Here is a 21,451-nt window from a genome sequence, read left to right on the forward strand (position 1 = left end):
TTAATTACAGTGTAAGGTGTCTGAGTAGTGGTAGTATTAATGTGTGTCATAGGAGCAGACTCAGTGGGTGTTTGAGCACCCCCAATATTGAGGAAATATCATGTAGGTGTCCAGGGAGGGCTTATTTGCACTGGACTTAGCACCCCCAATAATACTTTACACTTGGCTCCTATCCTATGGGTGTGTGTAGGTTACTACTCTGTGGCACAACTTTGGGCCTCTTCCTTCCCTACTCCCTCCTATTTTCCCATTATCACCAAACTGTGCCTATTTCCTGCTGTCACCTTTGTGCTCTAGTTAGTGTGGGCCACATGCATGCAACTTAAGGAGCCTGTAATCGGGGTCATAAAGCAGTTCTAGGCAGTGTAACAAGTCAGTAGTAACACAAGACACGCTCAAATGTCCTTCACTTTAACTAATATACAACAAACAGCTTGTCCGGGTCCACAAAGTTGTGAGCGGTGTCCTTGTCTTGGCTGTCCGTCCACCAGCTGTACCCAGTTGCCTGTGGGGCTGTCGTTCACATGGGTCTCAAACCCAATTCTCCTCACCATCTCTTTGCAGTGTCATCAAGTGTGGGGCTATGTAGATGAATGCCGAAAGTCAAAAGTGGGTTATTTTCACCAACACACTTCCTCACCCTTGTGCTATACAGGTGATGACTCTGATGAGGCTGGCCCTAGTGGCCTCCAATCACAACAAAGGCCTACACAAGCAGGACAGCCTCAACCTCCTCCGCCTGCAGCAGCAGTCCAGCCTCTACCAACACCACCACCACCTGCACCATTGCAGCCTCTACCTCCACCACCTGCACCAGAGCACCCTCTACCGCCACCACCTGCAGCAGCAGTCCAGCCTCTAACACCACCACCTGCACCAGTGCAGCCTCTACCTCCACCACCTGCAGCAGCAGAACCAGCACTAGAGGCCCAACCTCCACCAGCACCACCGGCAGAGGCGGCACCTCCACCACCGGTTGAGTTTTCTGATGCGGAGGATGCAAATAGGGGGCCAGCTCCTCGCCAGAGGCCCTCCAGCCAAAGGAGGCAACTCCTGCGGCTGGCCACTGATTTGCTGTGGCACAATGTGGGCTTGGAGGAGTACTGGCAGCAAAAATTAGAGCTGCAGCGGGAAGCACTGCAGGCGCAGCGCCAAGCCCACCAGGAACTGCTCCAGGCACAGCGCCAAGCCCACCATGAGGTGCTCCAGCAACTGCAACAGCTGCAGCACAGCATTGAAGGCCTGCGCCCTCAGGTCACAGCACCTACTCCACCGGTGGTGGTGCAGCAAGACCTGCCATCCACTTCCTCCTCCAGTGGGCAGCAACCACCACCAGCTAAGAGGTTGGCCTTGAGATCGGGCGCCTCCGCAGCCACTAGTGCAGCTCCCACCAAACCAGCTCCCATTCTGGGTCCTGTGGCCAGGCTACAGCCAACAAGATGGCCAGATTTCCACAGCGCAGCCGAAGCCGCAGGCTGCTGTGTGGATACGGAGGAGGACAGTGGGAGTAGCCCATCAGAGGAGTCTGAACAGACTTCCCCTGCAGGACCAGTTGCAAAGGAAGTCCGTGGGAGGGGTAAGAGGGGACGGGGAAAGTGATGGCACATGCTGGAGGGTGAGGGTTGGTGGGTGGTGGTGGTGGTGGGTGTGATGTGATGGTAACACTTATGTGAGTATTACAAATAAATGTGCACTTACTTTCACACAAAACTTGTTTCTATGAGTCTTTGTCTGGCTCTGACGTCAAGCTGGTAAGCAGTGAGCTCTGCTCTGTGGGCTGGGGGTGGAGGGGGCTCCTCTTCCTGCTCATCTGGGGCCTCCTCTGGTGGCTGTGGCTCCTCTGGGAGGGCCTGTCCTCTGCACTGGGCCAAATTGTGCAGCATGCCACGAAGATCTTGGCCACCTTTTCTGGACTGTAGAGCAGCTCTCCTCCAGACCGGTCCAGACAGCGGAACCGTTTTTTTAAGAAGCCAAAGGTCCGCTCAATGATCCCCCGGGTGCTCCGATGCCTCCTGTTGTAGGTTTCTTCTGCCCCTGGTTGTAGATGCACCACGGGGGTCATGAGCCATGTCTTCTGCGGGTAGCCTCGGTCACCTTTGGAGAGAAGCAGAATGAGTGTGTATTGCTTGGAGCAGGTACGGGGGGGGGGGGGGGGATTAGGATAGTGGGTTGTGGAGTGAGGTGGAGGAAGGCAGGGCAGAGGGTTGCCCAGTGTAGGAGATATAGTATGGGTACATCCATGTTGCACTTACCTAGTAGCCATCCACCAGTGAACTCCCCTCGCTCAAACCTGCGGAAGATGCCCGAGTGCTGTAGGATGTAGGCATCATGGGTGGAACCGGGGTACCTGGCACACACGTCTAATATCTCCCCCTGGGCATCACACACAACTTGCATGTTCATCGAATGAAATGCCTTCCTGTTTCTGTAGGTGCCTTTGTGTGGCCGGGGGGGTCTGAGTGGGACGTGTGTGCAGTCAATCACACCTATGACCGAGGGGAATCTAGCAACAGCATAGAAGGCGGCCATGTTGTTGTGCAGGGCCTGGGGGGTGGTGGGGAAAGTGATGTAGTGAGAGGTGTGAGTTAGAAAGGCATCCAGGAACTGGGTGAGACAGTGTGAAATAGAAGCCTGGGTGAGCCCTGTGTTAGCAGCTAATACAGATTGAAAACTCCCAGTGGTCAGGACAGAGAAAGAGGCAGTGATTTTGAGGTGGACAGGGATGGGGTTATTCCTACGGGTTTGGGGCTGAAGGAGGGGTTTCAGCTGCTCACAAAGCTGCACAATGGTCGCCTTATCAAATCTGAACCTTGTCAGACACTGCTGGTCAGTGAGTTGTAGGAAGGTGGTGCGGGGCCTGAACACTCGGGGCCGTGAATACCTCCTGCGGTGTGTGGCCTCTTCCTCTAACATGGAAGCCGCCAATGAATTTAGTGCATCCATTTCCCCACCAGTGCAAGTATTAGTAGTAGCACTGAAACAACAGCAGCACACAGAATCTCACTCCGAACACACCCTCTGGCCAGTCACTCCCCAAACAGTACAGGGAACACAGAGACAAAGGGAAGTCATGCAATACAATATACACGTGGGAACAGTGAATGGAGAGGGATAGGGGGGAAGGGAAGGGGAAGGGACCGATAGAGCAAGGAGGAGGAGTAGGGAAAGGTCAAAAGGTAAGACACAAAAGAGGCAGGTGAGGGTGACAACGTTCCGATTAGGGCAGACAGACGAACATAACAGGTACTCCACACACTCAGCTTTCTCTGCAACCAACAATTCAGCTCTCCCAACACCGATTGCGCCACTCTCCAACTCCACACAATCGCTAATGGGTCTAAAGACGATTTCCCCCTTGCTCTGGTCGCTTTTATTTCGGGTCTAAGCAATGACGCCCATGTTCGCGCCCACCCTAAATCATTTCGCTATCCGTTATACGTTGTAGACGCCCACCTCGTAATACTGCCCTTAACACGCCTCCAACACGCCCCTTATTTGGGCGTTTGTATCTGAGCGTATGAGCGAAATGGACGCACTTAAAGTTTTGTTTCCATTATACTGATTTAATCGTTTTTGTGAGATAAACGTCTATCTCCCGATTTAGGTCGCACTATAGGCGTTTTTCTCTTTCGAAAATAAGCAGGATAGTCACACAGTTTCAATGATTTAACATGCCTAGCGATTGATCAATAATTAATTCACCACATGGAGGTAATATGGATAGAATGTTGCTTCAACGAGAGCTGTTTTGGATATATCACCTGCAATCTGTTGAACCCCAGGGTCTCAATACCAGTATACATTGGGGATGTTTTATGTAAATGGATCAGATGTTATCATCAATGTACTGCCGGGCTTTCAATATTTCCGGTGATATAGCACATAAAACGCTACCGCCATGATTTTTTATTTTGATGGCAGAAGTGCAAAGCATGAAAGCATGAAGTAAGCCCGAGCCAAGGTATTTTTCAAGATGTTTTTGTTCACCATAGTTTATACAGAATGATGTTTATCTTTTGCAGATACTTACCAGCTCAGGTCCCCTGAAAAAGTGGCAGTGAAACAGGTGCCTGATACGATAAAAGTTAAAAGTTAAACAATCTTTTCACAAAAATTTGTCACAAGAGTGCAGATTTAGGAAGGTGGGGGGTTTTTGGTCAATGATCATTTTAGTCACAAGTGGGATTCATTTACATTTTGAAGCTACCACATGGCTGCATATTCCAGTGACCAATAAGACCTTTTCCCCCCTATGATAACATATCTTTGAGTGAACATGCAAGTCTACTTTTTTGTTGCATTGTTAGTGTATGGTAGTAGACTATTATGAGCCATTCTATATTATTTTGAATGGGGACATACAGCAACACAATTCATTGATGAAGCAGCAATAACATATATTGCAAACAGTGTACAGTGCATGAATGGTGCTCTTCTCCTGGTGAGCAATGCTAGACAATTACCTTGCCAGAATGTCTCTGATCTGTCTCCAGGCTCTCATGGAGACATTTCTAGGGGACTAGTAGTGGAGGTATTTAAAAAAAAGCCTCCTTTGGCATAGGAGGACCAGGAGCTTTGTCTCTGCTGCTGAATGAATAATTAAGCTCTCTACAGAGGGACATCTTTACTCAATGTGGGATGTTCCTCCACGTGTGTGTGTGTATATATATATATATATTTTTTTTTTTTTTTTTAACAATGTTATTGGTTATCTATATGATCTGTGCACCAAGATGAGGCAAAATTTTGATTTTGTGAGTACTTAAAAGGAGGTGCCCATTTATAGAATTGTCCCCACTTCTTCTATATGTTTTGTTATTTTGTTACATTTTATACCCTGGTATCACTATATCCCACTGGCTGCCATTTTTTCATAAGGGCTGAGATCTATTGCTATGAGCCATCTTACTGCTTGGATGATTTTACCAATTATTATTTTGTATTTTCGTTATAGTTCTCTTATTGTAATTTGCTTTAAAAGTTTGATGTAAGCCACATTGAACCCAAACTTGTTGGGATAATGCGGGGGACAATGTCATAAATAAATAAATACACATGTTGCTCATCGTGGGAGCATCTATATGCTACTGCAGGAACATCAGTCTGACGTTTTCAGTTGTACATTTTACGTGATGCATTTTCCAACAGCAGAAACATTTTTCACTACACTTCAAGGATATATTAGTTCAAGATCTATATTTGAGAAATTTTCAAATCTCTGAAACCATTTAGCTATTTTTCCAATTATAACTCTTTGTCTTTGGATGTTTTGCAATAAACGTCTCTGGTGTAGTTTTGACGTTATATTGAAAATGCCCCTCCATGTAATTTTGTAAACATATGAGCTTTGAAAATGAATACCTTAATATTCTTCATCTCCAGTGATATCGCTTACTAAAATAGTTGTCCCTGCTGGATGTATTTGCAGTGTTACATATGCATTTCCCAATAATCTTATATGTATTTTTTTTTTTATTTGCATCAATACGAGACAGTCTTATATGTATTTTAAGAGAGATGTCAGGCCAAATATTTAGTCTGCCTCTAACATCAGGGCTTGCAGATCATGAACTTTGTTGCTTAGACTGCAAGCATTTGTGGTCATCGCTTTCCAACTACATTTCAGCGGCAGTCTCATCTTCTGTTTAGTTTATTCTTTAGTCTCACTTCCTTACCAACACAGCAGATAGATTTGGATAGGCTGGAGTGGGCTTTGATGACAACTCCAGCAGTTGGAACATAAGGACTGAGCCAGGCAGACTTCAATGATCTACGTCCCAGAAACACCAAAGAAAGACTATGATCAAGTATATAATAACACATTAATTGTTGATTTAAATCTTGAATTGATAATGAATGTGACTGTTTGGTTGACTGGCTAGACCATTCAGGTCTTTATCTGCCATCACTTACTATGTTACAATATTTTTAAAAAACTGGCCATTGAGAAGGGTCATGCGATGCACTGAGCCAGGAATCAGTGTTTTCTTTGATCTCCTGAGCTCTCTTGTGGATCCAGCCTTATTGATCTAAATTATATGATTAACTGCAATAAACTTTCAGTATCTTCTTGTCCCTTCTCTCTCTCTCTCTCTCTCTTCTATCCCTATGGTCCAGAATTTCCCTGTCCCCTGTCTTTCTCCTCACTCCTATAGTTCAGAAACTTTATGACCCTATCTGTTCCCTCCACCCCTATGGTCCAGTAGTTTCCTGTTCCCCCCTCCCCCCCCCAAAAAAAAATAAAAAAACAATTTGGCTTCAATGTTCAGCAAGGCAGTGGCTTGGAGGGGAGAGCAGGGTTCTGTAAGTGGAAAACTATGCAGACACATAGACAGCAAAGGTGACTAAAAACAATAGCCAGATGAATTTAAGATGTCAGATGTTTATTAGTATCCAAGACTTGACACGAGCCATGTTTCGGCCTAGTAGGCCTGAATCTGGAGTCTTCAGAGGATATGAACAAGAAACTTTCATCTGGTATTGTGTACTGCAATGTTCAAGAGCACTTATATAAGCAGCTGGTATAGAAAGGACAGCATGTGCACATAAGCAGAGTTCAAAAACAACTGCAAAGACTGATGAATAGAACAAGGCAAGCCATGCAGCACAACATTTCCAAAATCCACACAAAGCATAAGTACTTGAACTGCAGTATGGAAATCAAGATTCTGCTAAGATAGGACACCAGCATTTAAGTATCTTCAGCTTGTGGAAAGAGTTCTTGATTGAAGTATATATCCAACAAAACATAAATATACTGGAATTGTGCACACAAAGAAATGTTCAAGTCAGTTATGTGAACAGGATGGGAAATAAAGGTCTTATATTGAGTCACAAAGAAAAGCTTAGATTTATGACAATTTACCATTAGACTATTTCCAGCCAGCCAAGAAACAACAGAACTGATCATCAAGGCAATAGATGCATTTAATAAAATGTCATTTGCTTAAAAGTGGTTAAAAAAAGACCATGGGTCCAAATAGCATCACATGAAGGACATAAGTGAAGATTAAAAAGTAATAACAGAGGGCCGAGCCTTAAGGTACCATCCTATAGGGTGCTATAAAAACACCAACATCCCTATAAATACCTGCTGCTGGTGATCAGTCAAGTAAAAAGAAATGAATAATACAGAGTCCCACCTAAGCTCATAAAGCAAAATTGATGTAACAACATATCATGATTAACAGAATCAAAGGCTGTGGCAACATCAAGAAACAGGAAAAGAAACACCATACTTTGTGATTCCAAGCCCTTAAATAAGGTATCCTGCAACACAATCAGAAGAAATTGCATACCATGAAATGGACAAAAGCCATGTTGTAGAGAATCAAGACAACACACCTCACTACCCATTTTCAAAAAAGAGCTTAAAACCGTCCTCTTTCAAGTTGCCTACACCTAACTCTTCCACTGATAATGGCATTCAGACTTCCCCACCTTTTTGGTTTTTTCAACATTATCTTTCTTTCCTTTCTATATTCTTTTGTTTCATGCCAGTATTGTATGTCAGTTTTTCCTTTCCCTGTTTTAGATTGTATGCCACCCAGATAGCTTGCTGTTGGGCAGGATAGAAAGTCCTAATGAACTTGAAACTTTATCACACATCAGTCAGAGTTTCCCTAAAGTTTTGGGTCCAAGGCATGGTCCTAGTTTGCCAAAGCCTTATGGATGTGGTTTTCACCCCAGTTGGGGTCTGACAACTACTGAGGACGTTTATTTACAGTAAGGACTTCATTAGATCATAAGCCTTTTGTATTTTTTCTGGGTTCCAGCATTTATATGTGAAGGACCTTGAAGTAAAGCAATTTATTCAACCATTTTTTTGAGAGGGTATTTCATTGGCATGCCTAAAGTGGTAGTTGCATGAGGTGCTAGGATCACCAAAAGGTTGTGAAAACCCTACAGGGGTGACCATCTCAGAAAATCTTTTAGGACCTTTTTTACTAAGCTGCAATAGATGGTAATGCACACCTAACACAGAAAAAAATGGACTACTGCAGGACATGCTACAGCATCACACAGTAATTTTTGAATGTGCGTGCGATAAATCATTTTTTGTAATTGTTTAGGTGGCATGGCAGAGCCATGGACATTCCTGCATTAACCAATCAGTGCATCTGCATTACCACATTTGAACTGATTAGCACATGGATAATGCAGGAGTCCATATTGCCTATCAAATAGGTCAGGGCTTCCGTGTTAATTTTAAAAAATGGCCACACGCTGATGGCAATATTAAGCACATAGCCATTACTAGAAAAGTAGAAAGGATTTTTACAGCTGCAGGAAAAATGGCCCTAGTGTGTGGGAAGTATCTGCTAAGGCCTGTTGTTACCACAGTTTAGTAAAAGGGCCTCTTAGAAAAGATCAACTAGATTTAGGAAGTTTTTTTAGATGAAAACCTAGCTGGTTATGTTCAACTGAAAATTTTCCTAATGGTAGCCAGCTAACATTAGCTGGTTACTGTATTAGCTAAGTGGATCTTTGAAAATGGACCTTACTGTATATCACTGTGAATAGGAAAATCCAAGGTCTAATGTGTGTATGATAGCCAGTTGATCACAACTGTATCACATCAAATCTGAAGTGGCTGCTGAGGTTTGTATATCATGTAGCTTTGGCTGATCAATGGTGCAATCATTTCAAATATATATTTAACTGAATATCATGATTGTGCCATTGATTTACAAACATATTCCCCCAGATTCTATACATGGTGCCCAAATTTGTGCACACAAAATTGCACATTATTCTGAGATGCACACATAATTAAATTAGCTAATAAGTCAATTACCCCTAGATTCTATATATGGCACTCAAATTTAGGCGTGCAAAATTGCACACTTTTCTTATATGCGTGCTTAAATAGATTTAGCTTGATGGACCTTCAGTTCTTATGTTTCTGTGCAGGGATCTGTAGCAGTCCAGCTTATTTTAGTTTCCTAACAGTAGTTGTATCAGTGATCTAGGGCCTTGTGTCATATTTACAGTGTTTTTTTTACATCCTAAAAAACACTGTAAATATGATAGGGAAGCTAAGTTAAAGAAGAGGCGAGAGCAGATGACAGGGAGAATAGAGGAAATGGTTGTTTGTTATTTCACCGGTGCAAATGTTATTTTTTGGAATGTCTGTGGGATTCAGTATGCCAGTGGGTGGGGCTAGGAGTTGAGGCTTGGGGCAGAGTTGGTTAGAGCTGGAGGTGGAGTTGGGAGGGGTGGGTCATGTACTAAAATCTCCCTTTCAAAAATCAAGCTTCCTTGGCAGCTCTTGGTTTGCCTGAAAGAAGCCCTAAAACTTTATAGAAAACTGGTACCCAGAAGTAGTGGTCATAGAGACAGTGGCCACGGTTATATAAGTGAAGCATGTATATAGAGTGGGTGTACGGTGAGAGGAAGGTGGTCACCTGAGACCAGTATTGGCCTGCATTTTAAATTTTACAGACAAAGAGAAGATAATAGCAACATATCAGAATTCACACCAGCTGGAATATAAGTTGCCAGGTCTCTTTTTTAATTACTATTCCAACAAAAAAAAAAAAAAACAGAAATGGTGGGGAATGATAATATGGTGGAGTGGAAAGGGAAAGAGATGTCTAAGGAAGGTGTCATGGCCTTCACTGTGTTCCCTGCCCCATCACCTCAACACAGCTGCCATCTCTCGGTCAAATCCTGCGACACTATTCTGGGTGGCAACCTGCTTCCCCTCCTCTGCTCCATGTGTCAGCTTTCTCTCCCATGGTAGCGATACTGGGCGATCCAGCAGGAAGCATCACTTCCTGCCTTGCAGGATTTAAGAGAACTCCCGACTGCATCCTTCACCTTCACAACAGGTCCCCTTGCATTGCCTAACATAGCCTGCTTTGCCTTGTCTCGCTTCCAGTTTGTCCTGCCTAGCCTTGCTTCCAGCTTGCCCTGCTTCCAGTTTGTCCCACCTAGCCTTGCTTCACACTTGTCTCTGCCTAGCCTTGCTTTCTTTTTGCCTTGCTGAACCCTTCTTCCCGCTGGTCCTGCCTCCTTCTTGCCCTGCCTCATCTCCCTAGCCAGGTCATGCCTCTTGCTCACTTGATCTTGTCCTCTACAGCCTTGCCTCAGTTCCTGCCTGTCTCCAGCCGAAGCCTTACATGCCTGTCTCCAGTATAGCCTATCTGGCCTAGCTTCTAGCCTTGTCTGTTGCCTAGTCCAGATGACTTGTCTGCCACCAGTCGGGGCCCGGCCAACCTCTGGGTAGAATGGGTAGCGTCAACTTGGCTGAAGTCCAAGGGGCTCACTTGCCCTGAGCTGTGACAGATTGTGAAGGCCATGAGCTCCAACAAGTCACCTCTGCCCATCTTGCAGTTGCTCCAGCAACTAACTCTTCAAGTACAGCAGCTCTCTGTTTTGGTTCAGGACTTGTCTGCCCAGATGGACCAGTACCAAGTGTTAGTGATGCAACAGGGTCCAGCACCTCAAGGCCCTGATTCAGCTCTGGCAGATGCCTCTGTAACAGCAGGCATTTGTCTAGTGGACCCACTGAGATATGACAGGAAACCTTAAGACTGCAGAGGATTCATCAACCAGTGTCATCTTTGAGCTCCAAGCTAGAGACTTCTACTCTGATAGAGCCTGGGTGGTCTATATTATTTCCTTGCTATCTGGTCAAGCTCTGGCATGGCCATCTCCTCTCTGGGAATGGAATGACCCAGTGGTCCACGACCCCCATGGTTTCCCGGTACAGTTCAGATAAATATTTTAGGAGCCTGAGAAGATCACATTGGCAGCCTCTGAGCTTCTCAGGCTGAAGCAGGGAACACAGACCCTTGGGAATTATGCCATACAGTTCCACACCCTGGCTTTGGAACTGAGCTGCAATAATGAAAGTCTGGTCAAGGCCTTTTGGCAGATGATTGCACCCCCGATCAAGGATAAGTTCGCAGGATGGGATCTTCCCACTGCATTAGATGATCTGATCAGGATCTGTAACCTGGTGGATATTCGGTTCCAAGAATGAGCCCAGGTTTGACTATCATCAGGAAGTTGGGTTGTTGGGCACATATTCTTTTTTTTTTTGAACCCCGCGCTTTCCCACTCATGGTAGGCTCAATGCAGCTTAGGTACTTATTTGTACCTGGGGCAATGGAGGGTTAAGTGACTTGCCCAGAGTCACAAGGAGCTGCCTGTGCCTGCAGTGGGAATCAAACCCAGTTCCCCAGGACCAAAGTCCACCACTCTAACCACTAGGCCACTCCTCCTTAGCAAAACTCATGTATGCCTAGACAGAGGGCTCCATCTCTAGATCTTGAGGAACCCATGCAAGTGGACTGCTCCACTTTTTCTGTGCAAGAGAAGCAGAGGCATTAGACCCTAAATTTATGCTTTTATTGTTGTGAGAAAAGACACTGCACTTAAATGCCCTAACAAGTCTGAATTTTTGAGACAAGTTCTGGCAGGGAATGCCATGTTGGATCTGCCCCTCGGGATTTCTCAAACCTAATTTCTAGTTCTGGCAGTGCTCTATTTAGATTGAGAGAAAAGTATAGAGGTTTTCATGGATTCTAGAGCAAGCGAAACTTCATAGATGAAGCTCCTGTTTGGCATTTCAGAAATCCTACCGAGGATTTGGCTCATTCCGGTCTCTTCAGTTTATGGGAATAATCAAGGACAGCTTATAGGTGACCACAGGGAGGACATTGCTCTGTATGTTCTCCAGACATCCATGAAGCCCATCGTCTTGGGGTTGCCATGGCTCTAGAAAGATAATCCAACCATAGATTGGTTGAGAGGTGACATTATTGCCTGGAGTGATGCCTGTGATCAACATTGCTTGGATTCTGAGAGATCTGCTGTCACCCTAGCTACTGCTAACATTCCTGATGATCTGACCGAACAAGTGGGGTTCTGGCCAGTTGTGTGCTGGTAAATGTTTAATAACAGGCTCTCTCCCCGGTCCACCTCTGCGCCCTCCCCCCCCACCCCGTCCACCTATGTGCCCCTCATCCACCTCTGCGCCCCTGTCCACCTCTGCGCCCCCCGTCCACCTCTGCACCCCCCCCCCCAATTGCAGAGCTTGCTATAGCCGGGGAGAGAGCCTGGGGGGGTGGGGGGCAATGCATTACTCCAGGGAAAAAAAATTAAATGATCCTAGGTTCCAATCTAATTCATGTTTAATGTGGGATAAAATGTCATAAATAAGTAAATAAATATAAAATTTTAATGTTGAGCACTTGATTCTCAAGGTGGACATATTCCAAACACTATAATGAAAATAAAATGATTTTTTCTAACTTTGTTGTCTGGTGACTTTGTTTTTCTGATCATGCTGGCCCAGTATCCGATTCTGCTGCTATCTGTCCTCTTAACTCTGTTTCCAGGGCTTCCTTTCCATTTTTACTTTCCGCCTTTCTTCTTCATTTCTTGCCCTACATCCGTAAGTAAAAGCTGGGTCCTCCGCATACTTGACTGTCCAGTGGATCCAGCTTCTGCCTATTTTCTTCATCCATGTGCAGTTTTTCTCCTCTCTTACTTTTCCCTCATCTCATCTCCTTCCTCACTCTTCCCTCCCCTCCATCCATGTCCAGCATTTTTTCCTTCCCTCTCCTCCATCCATGTCCAGCAACCCTCCTCTCCCCTGTCCTCCCCTTCATCCACCCATGTCCAGCAACCCTCCTCTCCCCTGACCTCCCCTCCATCCACCCACGTCCAGCGATCCTCATCTCCCCCTACCCTCCCCTCCAACCATCCATGTCCAGCAGCCCTCCTTTCCACTGCCCTCCCCTCCATCCACCCATGTCCAGCAACTCTCCTCTCCCCTGCCCTCCCTCTATTTATATCCAGCAACTCTCCTCTCCCTTGGCCCCCTCCATCCATCCATACCCAGTGGTTCTCTTCTCTCCCCTGCCCCCTCTATCCATCCATACCCAGTGGTTCTCTTCTCTCCCCTCCCCCTCTATCCATCCATACCCAGCGATTCTCTTTTCTCCCCTGCCCCCTCGATCCATCCATACCCAGTGATTCTCTTCTCTCCCCTGCCCCTTCTATCCATCCATACCCAGCAATTCTCTTCTCTCCCCTGCCCCCCTCTATCCATTGATACCCAGTGATTCTCTTCTCTCCTCTGCCCCCCTCCAGCCATCCGTATCCAGCGATTCTCTTCTCTCCCCTGCCCCCTCCAGTCACCCATACCCAGCGATTATCTTCTCTCCCTGCCCCCCTCCAGCCACCCATACCCAGCAATTCTCTCCCCTGCCCCCCCTTCAGCCACCCATACCCAGTGATTCTCTTCTCTCCCTGCCCCCCTGCAGCCACCCATACCCAGCGATTCTCTTCTCTCCCCTGCCCCTCTCCAGCCATCCATACCCAGCGATTCTCCTCTCTCCCCTGATTACCTCCATCAAAGCGGACGCATTATTGAAAGCCATGCCCATCTCTAGCCTTCCCTTCGAGTTCGTTCCCTCAGAGTCCCGCCCTTGCTGAAAGAGGAAATGACATCAGAAGGCGGGACTGTGAGGGAACGAACTCACGAAGGGAAGGCTAGAGACGGGCAGGGCTTTCAACGACGTGGCCGCTTCGACAGAGGTAATCAGGGGAGAGAGCAGAATCGCTGGGTGGCGCAGGCAAATGAGGGCAGTGGTGGGAGGTGAGGTAAACGGGGTAAGCATGGCTTGTGGTGCCCTCCTGCCATGCTTACCTCATTTACCGGAGCTGGCTCGCCATGCTGAACAACCGGCTCGCAAGATCTTTAAAAAATTAACAACCGGCTCTTGCGAACCAGCACACCACTGGTTCTGGCCAAGGTCTGCCCTGAGCAACAAGTGGAGACAAGCCCTCCATGTAAGGAGAACAAGGATGCCATGGATCTCCTACTAGGAAGGAGGCTTCCTCAGATTAAAAGTTGCTCGCTCTCTGCATTCAAAATTCAGGTCATGGCTGGACATCTTCTAAAGGAATGTCCTCGCTCTTCCAACTCTTGTAGCATGCCTAAAAAATGGGATCATGGGTACAGGGTTCAGGACACTTCTTATTCCAAGAAGGCCTATGGTCATGTGGCCAGCTCATAGAAGTCTACTAGCCACCATCCCGTTCCACTATTCATCAGAAGATTCCATCATATGTTTCCACTTAAATCCAAGTCAGGACAGTGGAGAAGACTCTCCTATGTCTTTGGGGAGGAGGTACATGGCCTTCACAATGTTCCCCACCCCATTGCCCTATCACATCTTCCATCTCCCAGTCGGATCCCATGATGCTTTTCCGGGCAGCAACATGCTTTCGCTCCTCTGTTCCATATGCTGGCTTCCAAGGGTGCACGCTCAGAAGAAGTTATTTTTGTCTCCCATGGCAGTGACTCTGGGAGACCCTGTGGGGAGCATCACTTCCTACCTTGCAGGATTTAAAGGAACTCCTGACTGTATCCTGGCACCTTCACAACAGGTCCCTGTGCCTTGCCTAGCATAGCCTGCTTTGCCTTGTCTCTCTCCCAGATTGTTCTGCCTAGCCTCGCTTATCCTGTCTAGCCTTGCATCCTGCTTCTCCTGCCTAGCTTTGCTTCCAGCTTGCCCTGCCTAGCACTGCTTCCAGTTTGCCCTTCCTAATTATGCTTCCTGCTTGTCCTGCCTTCTGCTTGTCCTCCCTGGTCTCTCTAGCCAGGCCATGCCTCTTGCTTGCCTGGCGTCATCCTCTCCAGCCTTGCCTCAGTTCCTGTCAGTCTCCATTCTGAGCCTGCCTTGCCTGTCTTCAGTCCAAGTCTGCCTTGCCTGTCTCCAGCTCGATCTTCCCTTGCCTGTCTTCAGTCCAGCCTGCATGGCCTAGCTTCTAGCCTTGTCTGGTGCCTATTCCAGGTGACTAGCCTGCCGCCAGGCAGGGCCCGGCCAACCTCCAGGTAGACTGGGTAGCGCCAACTCACTGTGACCCAAAGGGCTCACCTTCCCTGAGCTGTGACAGAAGGAGACTATCCAAGCTAGTTCTATTATACTGGCATCCTGTAGGGTTCAGCTGAGAGAACCTGCTGGAGAGCTCCATTTCAAATGTATGTGGGATTGGGATATGAAGTTAGAACTGTCAAATCAGCCAATTCCTGTTTTCTATCTTTAAAGGTGGCAGGGACTCAATTATATATTAAATGTGAAAAAAAAACTTTTGCTTTGAAAAAGAAGGGGGTAGATGTGGCCTTCTTACAAAAGATCCATTTGAATACAGGAGAACACAGGAAAATAGCTACAGACTGGGTCAGTGAAATAACTTGCTTCACCTGTAATGGCAGACAAAGAGTAGTGTCAAAATAGGTGCATAGGCGGGTGGCCCTAGAAACACATAAAGGGGGTTATTTTCAAAAGAGAAAAATGTTTCAAAAACGGCAGAAAGTGGCATTTGGACATTTTTCTCCAAAAAAATGTCCAAATCATGATTTTTGAAATTTGTATTTGAGATGTTTTTCTCTACAGTGCATGCAAATCAAAGGGGGGCATGTTGGGGATGGGATTTGGGTGATCCCCAAACTTGGACATTTTTCTGCCATAATAGAACAAAGCAAAAATGTCCAGGTCTAAAGGATAGACTGTTTGGTCTAGACCTGTTTCAATCATATCTAAGTCATAAAAAGGTACCCTAAATGACCAGATGGCCACTGGAGGGATTAAGGTATGACACCCCTTACTATCCCAATGGTCACTGACCCCTTCTTATCCCTCAAAGTTGTAAAAGAAACACTACATACTAGCCTCTATGACAGCTTCAGATGTTATGACTAATCCTATTAGAGCAGCAAGAAGGTTTCTGGAGTAGCCTAATGGTCAGTGGACTGTACAAAAGGGGACCCAGGCCCACATCCCAGTCTAACTGGTACAATAGTGGTAGAATGTGTGACTCCTCCAAAACCTACTAAAAACCTATTGTACCCAACTGTATACCATTACAATAGCCCTTATGCCTGTACGTGTCACCTATTTGTAGGTGCAATAGGTTTTTGATGGATTTTGGAAAGCTCACCATACTATACAAGAGGTAATGGTGAGATGTGTACCTGGGATGTTTTATGTGAAGTCCATTGTAGTGCTCCCTAGGGTGTCCCGCTGTTCTGATAGGATGTCTGTGTGTCCAAAGAATGCTGGCCAATACATCCCAAATAGCTTGTTTTTATGTGTTTTTTCCCCGTGGAATTTTTTTTTTTGTGTGAAAATGGTCCTAAAAAATAGACACATTGAGAACAAAAGCATCTAGCAAATGGCTATTTTCTAAACAAAAAGTTGGAATATGTTGTTAAACACAGACGCCAGTTGTGGCCCTACCACTAGGCCAACTGAGGCGAGAGCAGGATTAACACTTACACCGGCTGCTGTCTTGCATCTCCCCCCTTCCTTCTTCAATCCTCTTTCCCGAGCCTACCTTTATTTATTAAAAGTCAGTAGCGGCAACAATTCCCATTGGCTGTCCTGCCACTGGCACCAACCTCTTATCTCTACTGTGGCTCACCTCTCTGACATAACTTCCTGTTTCATCAGAGGTGGACCACAGCAGAGAGAAGAGGCCAGTGCCGACGGCAGGGCAGCCTATGGGAATTGCTGCCACTTCACCCACCTTTTGGAAAACAAAGGTATACTCAGGGAAGGGTGTTGAGGACGGGAAATGCCAGACCACGGCCGGGGGGAGGGGGAGGGGTGCCATCTCAGCCCTCACCTCAGGTGGCAGATTGCCTTGGGTCACCCCTAACAGAGGCACCATATTTTATTTAGTATTACATGAAAGTGAATTCATTAAAAGCATCTAATATGCTTTTTAATGTCCTATAATCGATTTTATGTAATCTTGCATTTTTGGGAGCAACTGCACTGCACAGAATGGCTGAGATGTACCATATGCATCATCAAAAAGTGATGACATATTTATAATACAGTGCTGGAACACGTGGAGGGGCATAATCGTCCTCGCAAAATGTCCCCATCCAGGGGCGGGGAAACCTGTATTTTCGAAACAAGATGGACATCCATCTTTCGTTTCGATAATACGGTAGGGATGACCAAATAGTGAAATGTGGTCATCCTTAGAGATGGTCGTCCTTAGACTTGGTCGTTTCTGATTTTTGCCAATAATCAAAACCAAGGACGTCCATGTCAGAAACGACCAAATGCAAGTCATTTGGTTGTGGGAGGAGCCAGCATTTGTAGTGCACTGGTCCACCTGACATGCCAGGACACCTAAAACCCACTACCCACAACTGTACACCACTACCATAGCCCTTACAGGTGAAGGGGGGCACCTAGATGTGGGTACAGTGGGTTTGTGGTGAGTTTTGGAGGGCTCACTGTTTCCTCCACAAAGTAACAGGTAGGGGGGGATGGGCCTGGGTTCGCCTGCCTGAAGTGCACCCACTAAAACTGCTCCAGGGACCTGCATACTGCTGTCATGGACCCGAGTATGACATCTGAGGCTGGCATAGAGTCTGACAGAAAATATTTTTAAACATATTTTTTGAGGATGGGAGGGGGTTAGTGACCACTGGGGGAGTAAGAGGAGGTCATCCCCGATTCTATCCGGTGGTCATCCGGTCATTTTGGGCACCTTTTTGTGCCTTGGTCGTAAGAAAAACACAACCAGGTAAAGTCGTCCAAGTGTTCATCAGAGATGTCCTTGTTTCTTTCGATTATGGGTCAAGGACATCCTAGTGTTAGTCACGCCCAAGTCCCGCCTTCGCGATGCCTCCGATACGCCCCCTTGATCTTTGGCCGTCGCTGCGATGGAAAGCAGTTGGGGACGTCAAAACTTGGATTTTGATTATATCGATTTGGACGACCCTGGGAGAAATACGGCCATCTTCCGATTTCAGGCGAAAAATGGGCATCCTTCTCTTTCGAAAATGAGCCCAATAGCTTCTTCTTTTTTTTTTTTTTTGCTATTTTTATGCATTTGGAAGCATATAAAATTATGAAAATTATGCGGTTTTGCTCTCCCTCACTCTCCCCTATCATTTGGTATAACTTTTATGTAGTTTATTATAGATCTCCAATTTTAGTGTTTTTGTATAATCCACAAGTACAAAACATTTTTAATGTTTGATTTTTTAAAGCTTTTTTATTTTTTATTTTTAGCAGTTCTAAGTATATGCTAAGTATTTTTTAAAAAGGTTGACTTAAAATATTCATTTTAAAAAAAGAACTGGTGGGGAATCCTGAAGTAAATCACATGACCCAACTTGTGCTTGTAGTTACCGCAGTACATTGTACCTCATTCTTATTGCAGAACTTGTGTTCATGAGGATGAGAGAAGTTAAGTTTCATTTGACAGTTACTTCTACAAGTATGGTTCTAAGTTAACTGACTATGAGTTTTAGCTGTAATTGGCTTCTTTTTGTTTATTTTTAGTGCTTTTATCCAGCCTGGTGCAGTTTTATTTATTTATTTATTTTATTTTATTTATTTATTAGGATTTATTTACCACCTTTTTGAAGGAATTCACTCAAGGCGGTGTACAGTAAGAATAGATCAAACATGAGCAGGAGGCAATTAGAGCAGTAAAAATATTCAAACAACAATACAAAGTATGGGATGGTATACTACTTGCAATGACAACAGAATATGTACTAGAACATTATAATTGGTAGTGAAGAGTAAGGCAAAGTTGTAACATATAGATGGCTTGGGTAAGTTTTATTTTTTTATGCATCTGTGTTTTTAATGGATGGCAGGCAGGCAAAACCCAGAAACTTAAGCACTATTGTTTCTTGTGTACCTTTTGTAGAAGGAGTGCAGGATATGCAGAATACCAAAGTTGTTTGTTCTCCAAGGAGGAGCAGTATTCAATGATGGAAGAGGACATTTGACCAGTGGAAAGGAATTCACTCTGAATGAAGAAGATGCTAGTAACAAGGACAACTGTTAGTGTTAAGCAGGATACCTGTGGCAGGTCTCTGATTCCTTTTAGATAGATAGATAGATAGATAGATAGATAGATAGATAGATAGATAGATAGATAGATAGATAGATAGATAGATAGATAGATAGGTAGGCAGGCAGGCAGGCAAGCCTTTGTATATTGCATGAAGTGCTAGTGACCAACCTGTTCCCCTCCCCCTCCCCAAATCCCAAGGGAGGCACAGTCTGAAACTGACCTGCAGCGCTGAGGACCTGTGGTCTTGTGCCAAGGTATATATTTAGGTGGGCTTATTTTCAGATTCACACACGTTATTTAGACTTAGCTCACCTTTTCAACAGTAGGTATGTTAAATTCAGGTATACTTGATAGTTCACTGTCCCTGGAGGGTTTACAATCTAAAGGGTCGATATTCAATATGATTTAACTGGGGAGGAGAAGCTCTGCCTAGTTAAATCACTTGTGCCCAGCTAGCTACTAATATTCAGGGGCACTCAGCCAGTTAGTGCTGCTGAATATCAGCATTGACCACCCCCATACTATACAGGTAGTGCTGAAGCAGTCCAGAGAAAAGAGTCTGAGCAGAACCAGAATTTATTGAGACACTAATGACAATCAGTGCTTCCCACTTTTACCATCCAGAAATTAAAAAGAATGTAGGTAAATTGTATTACAAATGAGCACTGTATATCATGTTTCAAATGATACTTAGATTAATGTTCTGCAAGTATGAATTACAATTAGATTTATGGATTTTATTTTTATAGAAATCTTGTCACAGAATGGGAAAATGAATTGAAAATCTGAGGATGATTACTACCATATCCACATAATCCTTATTGCTTAATTATTCTGATCATTTAACTGTGCAGACATTTTAAAAAATTGTTAACTAGAAGCTTTGGATGGGGTTTTGATTTTACTGTCATCCAACACTTAGGAGCCACATGCAGTTCATCAAGGTGCTTAGTGTGGCTCTTTTGTGCCACATGTGAAGGGGCATTTTTGTTATGACATTTAAATCAGATAAAGTGATGAACATAATGATTTTTGAACCTGAAAGATGTATTTTTCTTTTAAAAAATGGCCATTTCCTAGACATTTTGTAGACATTATGTGGTAAATTCTATTTCTATTGTTGAAATTCAAACTCCTTATTTTTATTCTAAACTGTAAGTCACGTTGATCTTGAGCTTGTTTTGGGATAAATGAATAAATAAATAAATGGCATCCAAAAAATCAGTGCCACAAAACCCGCTTAAGCAGTATGCTATAAGCCACACCTAAAGTTCAGTTCGGTTTACAGAATAAATGCTTAAGCAGATAGTGGGGTGTAAATTTAGGCATAGCCAGGGGCGTAGCCAGACTTCGGTGGGAGGGGGGTACAGAGCCCGAGGTGAGGGGGCACATTTTAGCCCCCCCCGGTGCCACTGACCCCCCCCCCTCCCGGTGCCACCACCAACAACAACTTTGACCCACCCCTGCCGACGACCCTCTCAAACCCCCTCCCGCCACCAACCCTCCCCCGCCGCCACCGTCACCTACCTTTGCTGGCGAGGGACCCCAATCCCCGCCAGCCGAAGTCCTCTTCTTCCGGCGCATGGCTTTGCTCTGTTTCTGTGAGTCTGACATCCTGCACATTGTACACTAGACATGTTCACAAGAATCAGGAGATAAGCACAGCAGACAAAGCGTAAAAGCAGGCTAAAGGGAAGGGCTGCTAAACAGAAGTCAGGGAGAAGCAGGGTACATTGCAGTTAAAGGATGAAAGCTAACAGAGGGGAAAAAACAAACAAACAAAGAACTCAGTCAGCACACAGAGGCAGAGCAACAGAGCATCCACAGGTGCAGGGAAGCAAGGTAATCAGGGAAAGCAGCTTAGCTAGGGAAACAAACAAGCATACGCTGGGAACAACCAGCACACAGAGAAGCTACAAGCAAAGAGAGGAATAAACAAACTCCTACGAAAGCATGGTGTGCTACTAGCACAGACAGAGAGAGGGTTACAGGCTTCAGCTGACAGGGATCAATGCTAAAGCATGGACTGTAGGGAAAGGTAGGTTTAAATAGATCTGATTTCTGATGTCTGCTGCCTCAGACGTCAGCTCAATCCCTAACAGGCCAATCAGAAGTGAGCCCCAGTCATTCCCCTGCCTGTCTAGCAGAATCATAATAGTGCATCAATTTGCATTTGTCCACATTACTTTTCATCTGCCATTTGGTTGCCCAGTCTTTGGTTCCTAAGGTCTTCCTAAAATCTTTCACAATCCACATGTATTTTTATAACTTTGAATAGTTTTTGTGTCATCTGTGAATTTAACCACCTCACTCATGGTTCTGTTTTCCAGATCATTTATAAATATATTAAATAGCACTGGTCACAGTACAGATCCCTCCACTATTCACTCTCCTCCATTGAGAAAAATGACCATTTAATCCTACACTCTGTTTTCTGTCCAATAACTAATTCCTAATCCATAGGATGTTGCCTCCTATCCCATGACTTTTTATGAGGCTCTCATGAACGTTCTTAAAATCTAGATACACTACATCAACCGGCTCACCTTTATCCACATGTTTATATACACCTTCAAAGAATGAAGCAAATCAC

The sequence above is a fragment of the Microcaecilia unicolor genome, chromosome 1, assembly GCF_901765095.1.
Source record: "Microcaecilia unicolor chromosome 1, aMicUni1.1, whole genome shotgun sequence".
Taxonomy (NCBI): Eukaryota; Metazoa; Chordata; class Amphibia; order Gymnophiona; family Siphonopidae; genus Microcaecilia; species Microcaecilia unicolor.